Here is an 11168-nt window from a genome sequence, read left to right on the forward strand (position 1 = left end):
TTATAGTACATTTCTACAGAGATTCAGTTTAAAAAGAGTAAAATCTTATTACTGCAAATCCAAGTAATGTTGGATTGTGCCTAAAACAAACTGAAGAGAGAAATACGGGTGTGAAGAGATTACAGAAACAACAATCACATTTGTGCACTTCTCTTTCCTCACAGGGTCTCTAAACATTTTACAAACACTAAGCCTTAGCCCCTCCTGTGAGGTAGGGAAAACAAGAGACATGTTCAGACAGCAAATCATAGGCAAAGTCAGAGCTACAATCCAGGACTCCAGATGCTTAGTCCCCTGCCCTCGTCATGAGGCAGCACTCCCTCCCACATTCCTGAGTGTAAGTGCAGGCATACCCTTTTACCACTGTCGAATATGTTCCTATGTACAGTTACTTGCTGTATTAATTGTACATCAGGCCAGTGAAGTTAGTGAAAATGCAAAGCAGACACATCTCTTCTTTCCCTGCACTTCCTCCCATTCCCTAGAATAAATACCATACCGCCCCTCCCCAGTAGCAGCTTCAACCTTCTCCACTTTTTTTACAAAAGGGTTGAAGTTTGATCTTTCAGCTGCATCTATTCTCTGGATAGTAACAAACAAAAACAGCACAATCATGCTAGCCTGATACTAGATTACATCACTTGAATCATGTCACCATATACTACAACAACCGCGAAGATTACCATCTTCAAAATGAAATGTAAGACTCATGTTTCTGCATTAGTGTTCTACAACGAAACAAACCAACTTTATTATGCACACTTTCTCAGCATTTCACAAGGCAAAATGGGTGGTGGGAAGAATATAGAGGGACAGCTTGAGAGGATATCAGTGGACCATCCTAGCTCCACGTATCTCTGTCATCTGGCTTCCAAGACGGGCTTAAATTTACCTGTTGTAAGTGAGGCTTTTTTCTAACTTGAACATGCGTGATCTTCCCTAGTCTCTCTGGAAGGTCTGTTGTTCACATATTACAGATTTGTTTTTCTACCTGGTAATTGTCTTCTGTACACAGTGTAGCTGTCTTCCTGGGTGGCAATCCTGTGAGATACTGAAATAAGCTATTTAACAATAATCATAATATCTTCATAACAGGAGCATACATTCCTCCAAAACACTTCCAGTTCTTCCCAAGGAACAATAACATTCCACTGAGCAAAATTCTTTCTGTAGTTTCCAGCAGCTAAAGTATTTTTCATTCACTTCCTGTCCTGTCCTAAACTCTTGCATGTTGTTGCAATGTGTTTTTAAACAGTTGCTCCATTCTACCCCAAAGGTGGCTGCGTTTCAGTGGAGGATGAAGTGATTGCAACTGCAAAACCAAACAAATCTTCACTCTGAAATCCAATTATGGTTGCTGAGTGACAACAGTGACTTCCCTCGTGTATCATTTACCAATCTCAAGCACTTAACGGCAGGGAAATGAATAGTTAAAGATACTGTAAATTTTACACCACCCACATAATAAACCAATTATTCTTATCAACCATAAAGTAATGCATATTTCTTCACAACATAATAGCCTGATCTCTGAGAGAATGGTATTCAACTGGGATCAGAGTTAAGGCTGTTGTGTTGTGATGAACTGTACAGATAAGCACAGAAATGTGCATTGCTGCCAAGTTTGTACAGCTCCATGTGTGACATATTTCGACGGTGAGAAAAAGTCTCTGATTTCCCCCTCTGAGTCCCCTCAATCGGGGGCAGTAGGTGTGTGTTGGGGGGAGGGGAATCTACTTCTCCACCCCTCAGATCCCAGAAGCAAGGAGGATTTGGAGGGAACCGAAGGCAGCCAGGAGTGTTGGGGACCGGGGCTGGGAGGCAGTCAGAGGCTATGTGGGGGCAAGGGGAGGTTAATGGGGGGAATGGGTCTGGAAGAAAATTTGCTGGGGGAAGAGGCTGAAGGCTTGGAGGAGGGGAAGGACAGGATGTTTGGAAGGTCATTGGGAGCCTGGGAGGACATTAGGAACTTGGATCGCCCTGGGCCTCCTATTGCACCTCTTCTCACTAGCCACCCCAGTCTTCCCCCATTTCTTTTCCTCAGCCCACTGTTCCCCTCCCCTCTCCATCCCACCAGCTGCCCCAGGCACCACCTCCTCCCTAGAGGTTCCACACACCTGGTACCACTGTAATGCCGACAGACTCTGATTGGCGTTGGCTGGAATCAAACCTGGGACCTCTGGAGCTTAATGCAGGAACATCTACTGCCTAAGCTCAAAGACACCTCTCTCTTAGCCAAGGCTATAGCAGGCTTAACAATCTCTTGCTCAGTGGCCCGGGGGGCCAAAAGTGGCCCACGGGGTCTTTCAAAGTAGCCTGCCGCTCCTCTCATGCTGGCTGCAGAAGGGAACCACTGCTTAAGGACCCAGGCGAAGCGCATTGCTGCGGGGCTACAAAACCGGTGAAGGCTCCTTGCTACAACCAAGGGGATGGGAGAGCAGCGCTCCCTCCCCCTGGCTGTTGCAGAGAGCATGGCAAAGCGCTCCGCCTGGGTCCCTAGGTGCTGGGGTCCCTGATGGAGCCAGAGGGAGGGGAGCACTGATTTCCTGTCCTCCTGGCTGTAGAAGGGAGCCACTGACTAGGGACCCAGTTGGAGTGCACAGGGCTACAGGACTCGTGTGGTTTCCCTGCTGCAGCCAGGGGACAGGAGATCAGCAAAGAGGCAGTCTCCTTGTTGAACTTCTTCTGTCTGCCCGCAGTGGGGGAGGGGGCACTGCTGGTGGAGTGGCTAGGGCCCACCATGCTTGAGGAGAGGCAGGACTCTAAAAATCAGTGCCTTCTGTTCTGGCCTGCACTTAGCAGGCCACCCACTGTGACTTAGCTGCCAGGCCATGTGCTTCAGTGTGTAGTGACAGTCACTCATCTACACTAGTGCTTTGTCTGTGAGTGTGTGACATACTGTGAGTAATTTGTAGCTGTAAAATAGTGAATGTAAAAATGAGCACAGTAGCATCAAAATGTTTACTTTAAATATGTAGTGATCTGTAGTCCTGAATGGTGTGTGCATCAATCCATTTTTTATGAGTTGTTAGGCTGGTGGCCCTTCAGGGTTGTAAAAATGATATTTGCGGCCCTTGAGCCAAAAAGGGTGGCAACTGTCTAGCTGGTCTAGCTGCCACTAAATCGGGACAGAGTGCCACAGTGATCAGGCATGGGTTACACCAGCAGGGGGAGCACAGAGAGAGAGAAAGGAGATGCAGAAAGGCCAACTGGCTGCTGGAACCCACTACTAGAGCGACCCCCCAGGGACCAGGAGGAGCAACTGCACCTGTCCGCACACAGCCCAGCCCAATGTAAGGCAATTGCAGCTGGGATGCGGGTAAGTGGAACAGGGTTGCCAAATGTGCAAGTGTCACATCAAATGCATGGCCCTTGGCAGACCTGGAGTTGGAGCAACTGGCACAAGAGGCAATGTGATTTAGTAGATAAAACATAACTCTACCAACTCAGAGAGCAGGTTCTGTTCCCACCTCTGACCTAAATGTCCTATGTAACCTTTCTCAAGTTAAACTTTCTGCCCCTCATTTTCCATCTCTGGAAAATGGAACTTTGCACTTAGTCCTAGACCAAGAGGGCATGTTGGTGGGAAATGGAAGAGAAGGAATCATTTTACTAGAGCCTAGTGATTCCTTATTCTTTTGAAAAGGAGTCTGGGCTGGTTCAGACACTAACATCAAAACTATTCTCCCTTAATACTTGATTCTTCTTTGATTTTATTGATGAAGAATCATGTCTAGTTTTCACATAATAATATTTTATTAAACATTTGATCTTCCTGATGTTGTAAATTGTCTCTTTCAAAAGCCATTGTAAAAATCTTCCTATATTTTAGATTGTGTGATATAATGCAGTTTCACTGGGCAGAGAGAAATAGTAGGCACTTTGCCCACATTTTTAAAAGGAGTCAATTTAAAGTATTTTAATTTCAAAATGTACCCATTCAATTCATTTACAATTTTAAAAAAATATTCTTTTGCCAATGAAACTTAATTCTAGAAATATGAAAGTGTGAGGGATTTCATTTTCTTTCTTCTTTTTCTTACAAAAGGGATCAAGATCAACCTCATAATGGCCCCCTACTTGTAACCCTAACTCTGAGGAAACCACATGCACACCTGCGAAGCTGGGTCTAGAATTCTTATCCTACAGCTGCAATCAGACACAACCTACTACTTCAGGTAAAGGCTATGCATAATTTCAATATTTCATACAGAACAGACCTTCATGTCCTTTTTCAGCAGCAACTGACCAACCAAAAGTGGCAGTGGTTTGGAACAAAAGGTGAGTGCTCACTTGCACCAGCCAAGAGGGAAGGGTGCAGTGGAGGATCATTGCTTCCTCAAGCCACAGAGAGAAGGGGGAGCGCTCCCTTTGCTTTTAGTTTAAACCCTTTGGTTAACCCCGTGAACAGAGGGCAATATGTTCACACACATATATAGTTCCCAGTCATGCTCCCTTTGAAATCAATGGCAATATATTCCTATTGACAACAGCGGGAATAGGATCAGGCCATAACTTCCATTGAGATCAATGGGAGCAGCATAGGGCACCAACAAAATCATTAATAACATTACTTAATTGCAATCTATTTTCTTCATATATAGCTAGTGCATGAGCATGCAAACAGATTTAACAGTGTGGAAAGTTTGAAAGATAATAAACAAGATGTTTTTGAGTGAGAGGGATCTATACAAAAGGGAAAATGTCAGAGAGGTTACACTTTTAATAAACTGTAAGTCACAAACGTTTTGAAATTTTTTCTTCAAACACTGCATGTATATTCTCCCTTGGTTTCAGATTCGATCTGGTCATTTTCAGGCCAAACAAATTTCCCAAGACAAAGTTACAAAGGTCAGACAATTGGGCTTCATCATAAATGAAAAAAATATTATACATTACACTGTAAATTCCTCAGGGCAGGGACCTTGTCCACTCATTGTCCAGAACTGAGCACACTGTATTATGTTGAGTGTTCACACACACACACACACACACACACACACAGATTAATGTTGATTTAAAATATTTTGTATTGCACAATGAGCACAAAAATATTGTCAGCAGAGTTGTTGGAAGTCAGTAAAATTTAATGGAACATTCATGGCCTCAGGCATATTAGTGCAGAATTTAATCTTCACTAATCTGCTCAAGCCTGGGGAAACACTGCGTGCAGCATTTACTTATTTTATAGTCGTTTATCAAGTGCTTAGGGATGAAAAGTGCCACAGCCCATACGTGTATAAGAGATTATTAAACATTATAGATAATAATGTATGTTAAAAAGGCATATCTGCGAAGTCAAGAGATTGACGTGTCTTCTGAGAGTGCGCTGAGGCCTGGTTTCACATTTCCAGTGCACTGTTCGTTAGCTTTGGACTTGTCGAGAGTGAATCAAAATGCAGAATTCTAATCTCTCCACAATTCTCAGAGACCATCAATCACCAGTGAAGGGGAAATACTGAACTTCCAGCATCTTGCCTTTTCCAGGAAAGCCTGACTGCTGTGTTTGCACACTAATCTCTTCTGAGACTCCGTATTTTGTCTCCTGCTCCCAACTCTTTCTGAGACACACAGTCCACATCCATACATATGGATGGCTATTTGCGGAAAATAGCTGATGTGGAGTGTAAGTCTGGAAGTGGGGGACTAGTTTGTGATTCTCCTTCTAAACTGCAGCTGAGATTGGACCAGAACTGCCTTCAATAAAACAATACACAAAGAATACAACCCAAGGCATGTTTTTAATTGGCTATGTGGCAAAATACCTGTGGATTGTGGCAGAGAGGAGCAGATGAAAGCACATGAAGAGGACAAGGTGCTGCTGCTGATACCGTATCCTCTGTTATAAGTGCCACAGCTCAGCTGTTTCCATCTGACAGAAGGGCTTCCTGACAACCAGAGATGAGTCAGTTTCATGTGCATTGCCTGGGAGTCTCTGGAGAATCCCAGTTGTTCCCTTTTTGTGTGTGTCACACTGCCTCTGGGTTTGAAGCGAGCAGCACAATCTCGCATACAACTAGCTGCAACGCACAACACCCCCCCCCCCCCCACTCTCCCCACATCTTTCACAGCAGCTGAGTTGTAAATGGAAACCAGAAGAACTCAGTGCAGCTTCAACACTGTACCATAAGGAAGGGGCTCCAAACTCTCCAGCTGAAGGTCACACTAGCCACCTGCCAGAGATCTGAGGGCTGCATCAAATATGCATAAACTAGAGTCAATTGACGAAGGGTAGCTTGTGGGGACAACAGGTCCCAGCATGCAAAGCACACCATGCTCTATCTTGATCCAAGAGAAGCTCACATTTCACAGAGGGACTCTATAGGCCACATCTCCATATTAAATATTAGGGTGGCAACCTGCCTATTGTAAAGCTCCATAAGCCACCTCTAGCTAGCAGACCTACTGGAAACTCCAGTAGACTCCACTAGGATCTTCCAACTGGCCTCTATTGGTTTGTATTGGAGTACCAGGAACCAGGAGATCAATACACTAGTTGCTCAGGTTCCAAACTCTAGTTGCCAGCTGGAATCAGTAGGAACCAACTGAGAATTTTAAACTGGAATTTGCAATAGGGTAGGTTGCCCATTGCCCACCCCTGTTGCAAGGGAAGCCACTGAGAGTCTGTAAAAAACAGACCAGGGTCAGCTGCTAAATGTGGTCACAGAAAGAAAAGTCCACCTTAAAATTGTTGGAATGGCAGAAGCCATCAGGAACTTGACTTTGTGGAGAAGGACTTTGCGGCTGATTGGCAGCAGCTGAGTAGCCTCTTATTCCTGAAAGAGCTGTTTTAAGTTCCAAATGAAGATGGGTAAACAGGTTCTGTAGTTACCAAAGACAACAGCCAATCCAATCACCCTTTCCCCCATCTCTTTACATAATGGCTTCTTCATAGAGAGAAGAAAGTTCTCAGAAGTGAAGTGTAAGGTGTCAGGCCATCCCTCCCTGTCCATCTCCAAGGGAGATGCTACATAAAGTCACTGACGTTTCCTCTGCTATCAAGCCCATCAAAGATCTGAGATTTTCCATTGTGGGCAGCACCCAAAGAGGTCAGGAAGAGGGACTGGCAGATGTCAGGCCTGGTGGCCTAATATGAATGCTATGCCTGCCCACACAGGAGATTACAGGCTGACATGCACATGGGAGGTGGGGATATAGTGTAGAAGTGTCCCATTAGAGATGGTGGCAACCTTCTAGGAGCCCATATTTATTCCCCAGAGAGAAATAATTTAACCTAGGAACGCGATTGTATTCAAATTAACACTTTTCTAATTTCGTGCAGAGACAATTCAGGCAAAGCCTTTCCAGGATTCTGTGCACGTTGATCATGAAGAGTCTGGACTTCAGAAAAGATGAGGATATTGTCAAGGTATATCACAACAAACTGATCTAGCATGTCCCTAGAGATATTGTGATAAAATGTTGCACAGTCTGAAGGGCATCACCAGATATTTGAAGTGTCCATACAGGGTGCAGAAAGCAGTCTTTCACTCAACCACTTTCTGAATTCTAATAATTTTATAGGCTTAGTTTGATAAAGATGCTGAGGGAGTGCAGCCTCTCACAGAGTTCATTCATAAGCAACAGGGAGTACTGATTCTGGAAGGTTATTTTATTCAGCATCCAGAAAGCCATACAAAAGTGCAGAAAGCCATGTTTCTTAGTCACAAAAAATAGCTGGGCCCCAGCTGAGCACCTAAAAGGGTGGATGAAACCCTTTTCCAAGTTCTGCAGTTCCAGTTCCGTGAAAGAGTAGATACACCCTAAGGAAACCTTGGCTTCAGGCTGGAGGCCTATAGGACAATGATTGTGTGGTGAGGGGGAAAGACATAAGCCTTTTCCTTGTCAAAAATGTCTGTGAATCCCGGGATTTGGATGATACCACAAAGGCTGCTAGGGAGGTTGTTGGGGCCAGTAGGGAATTTGGGGTCACTTGGAGTCACAGTAGAGAGAAACTCTAACCTGCAACTGGGCTCAGAAAAGCAGGACTGCTGGCAGTACAGGGAATTAAAATGCACTGTGCTTGACTCCTATGACAAGCCATGTGATGCCGAGAATGACTGGAAAGTGCGGGGAATGGACCAAACAAACAGGATGGACTCACGGTGACCCCAAAGAGTGGTCACCTCAAAGGGTGCAGTTTCTTGTGTGACTGGGCCTGCGGATAGGAGAGAATTGTCAACAGCTTCTATTAGATCAGGAATAAATTTATTCTGTGTCAGGATCCTACGTTTTAGGGCAAATTCTAGGTCCATAAAATTACTGAAAGTGCCAGAGACCATCAGTGCTTCCAGGCCAACCTCTGTCATTGAGGGGTGTCATGGACAGAGCTGGAGCTGAAGATGTGTTGGACACTCGTTAGATGTTGTCAGGGTAACTGAGGACAAGTGTACGTATAGTGGATGGGACCAAGGGTGGGGGGGATGTAAACCCAGAACAGATCCATCTATCAGGGCTGGAACCTGGCATTTTCTCACCCAAGAAACAGATCAGCTCTTTGCAGACAACTCAAACCAAAATATTCTGCTTCTCCACAGTACAGGCATAGACCCAATGCCCAAAACTGATGTTTCTCTGCACCAGAGAGAAGGGTTGGGCCATGTCCAAGCTGTGGGGTGGGCATGGCAGGTTTTCTGACAGCTGCTGACAAACCAAGAAGGCGTTGAGGAACTTCCATGCTGGCATTCCAACAGGCAATTGTCTGTCTTAATGCACAGGTCGATAAGAGCATCCAGCTCAGTCAGAGCTTTCACCTGCGCCAGCTCATCTTTGATCTTGTCGTTCAGACCAAGCTGGAAGTGGTACCACTGCACACCTTCATTCCACTTGGTATCTGTTATCAGGCACCAAAAAAATCTGTGGCGTAGTTAGCAACCAGTCAGTGTGCCTGTCTCAGGGTCTGGAGTACAGCTTCTGCAACACGTTTGATTTGGGTTGTTAAAAATTAGCTCTATGGCTCAGACAAAATTGGCCCCAAATGGGGCTAGATTTCTCCAGGGCTAGAGAAGAGCAGGCCAGCATCTTGCTGGCCAGCAAACTGATGATGAGCCCCACCCTGGACCAGTCCATTGGGTAAGTTTGTGGGTTGTGACACTTTGTACTTCAAAGAAGCAACCTGGAACTTCCATATTCACAACTGTCATATATTTTATAGCAGCCTTCAACTACCTGAAAGGGGGTTCCAGGGAGGATGGAGCTAGGCTGTTCTCAGTGGTGGCAGATGACAGAACTAGGAGCAAAGGTCTCAAATTGCAGTGGGGGAGATCTAGGTTGGACATTAGGAAAAACGTTTTCACCAGGTGCGTGGTGAAGCATTGGAATGGGTTACCTAGGGCGGTGGTGAAATCTCCATCCTTAGAGGTTTTTAAGGCATGGCTTGACAAAGTCCTGGTTGGGATGGTTTAGTTGGGGCTGGTCCTGCTTTGAGCAGGGGGTTGGATTAGATGAACTCCTGATGTCCCTTCCACCCCTAATCTTCTATGACGCTATGTGGGACAGTTCTCTAAATTTCAGGATGTGACACAACCCTAGCTCTATTTTTGTCCCAGATGTTAAGCCAGCATCTGTAACAGCTGCTGTCCTAAGTGCTCCAGATGCAGACTAATAGCACAGACTTACAGCTGTTTATATGGCCTGACCCCTGGGCACCCACTAATCATTCCCGCTTATTATCTGTAGGGTAATAAAGGAGCTGCTCTTTCACTGAATACCACTGCTGCTGCATAAGGAAAACAGCTATGTGATCCCTCCTCAGAGTTTTATAAAGTGATGCTAACTGGGAGCTGGAACTAGTTTACTGGGAACTTTGGGCCTGACCTGGGGAGCGGTAACTGAGCACCATTAAAGCCCTGTGAATTCAACAAAGGCACTCAGCACCCTGCAGACTTGGCTCCTTTGCTTTGTGTTTGGGCAAGGAAGGATGAGTGTGATTCCCTTTAGTGAAAATGCCCCTCTTCATCACTGTGCCTATTGTTTGCTCACGCTCTTCTATTATCTCATTTCTCTCCCTCTCTCCCAAGCCAGTTCTGGGATGATGAGGCAATGGTGTGCGCTGTGTAAATAAAGTTTGTTGTTTTCCTTTGAAGTATCAGGGAAGGCTCTCAAAACCAGGCTGCAGTTGTTCCCAATAATCTCAACTTTCTGCTCTATTTCTCTGGTTAACCCTGCTGACTCAAAACAACAACAAAAAACACAGCCTGGAGGAAATAGTGCTCACTGTTTTGCGGATTTTTCACTTTCTAATGGCTTTTTACTGGAATGAAATTTTTTGGCTTTTCTTTTTTTAAGATCTTCGATGTCCATTGCTCTCTCTGTGTGGATTCCCATAAATACAGAATGGCTCTTACAAGCTGATTTCCTCAGGCATAGGGTAGAAAGCATAACTGCCTTCCCCAGGCTTGTCGCTACAAGGAAGAGGAGGCAAGGGGGCTGCTGAGATGCCAATAGAAAAGAAGTCAATGAAAAGTCTGTTTGATTTTCCTCCTAGAGCGATGAGGGGAGTGAGTGTTTCTTCCACATCCCTGTTTCTGTTGCTAGACTAATAGATGCCCTATTCTTGCCGCCATCCTTCCAGCCAGGAAGGTTGAACAGGTCTCCTTTTTAGACATCTGCTTTGTAGACAGCTAAAGGGGTCGTTACTGAACCATGCAAGATCTGCCCACCCTTCATCCCAGCAGCTGAGCACTCTGCATTCATGCGCCTGTTGGCTGAAGAAGCAAGAGATGATGACTGAGAAAAATCCGACCTCCTGCCAGGCAGTACTAGACACCTTGCTAACTTAAGAGGGAGACTTTTGCTGATGAGATCACTTTGATGAGTGATCAAACCACACATTCTCCCTCACATCCTGCTTTCTATACTATTTATGGCCAGGAGTCTATCCCTCTCCCACCTAAACATCTTCACCTGCCACAGCAGAATCTGGGCTGGCATGTCTATGTGGTGCTTTGGTCCAGACAACACAGAGATGTGTAAATTTTAGTCCACAATGGCGTGCTGGACACTGATTTGCCCATGTGACACACACTAACAAATCTTTAATGTGCATTAACATAGTACCGTTCAAAACGGGACTACATTAGCATGCAGTAGGGAACTTTTAGTACACACCAGCAGGATCCACACGGGCTAGTTAGTGTGTGACACATTATTGCAGATTTACACCCCTC

This window comes from Emydura macquarii, unplaced genomic scaffold (genome assembly GCF_026122565.2).
Source record: "Emydura macquarii macquarii isolate MOO-44397 ecotype Brisbane River unplaced genomic scaffold, CSIRO-AGI_Emac_v2 contig_2676, whole genome shotgun sequence".
NCBI classification, from domain to species: domain Eukaryota; kingdom Metazoa; phylum Chordata; order Testudines; family Chelidae; genus Emydura; species Emydura macquarii.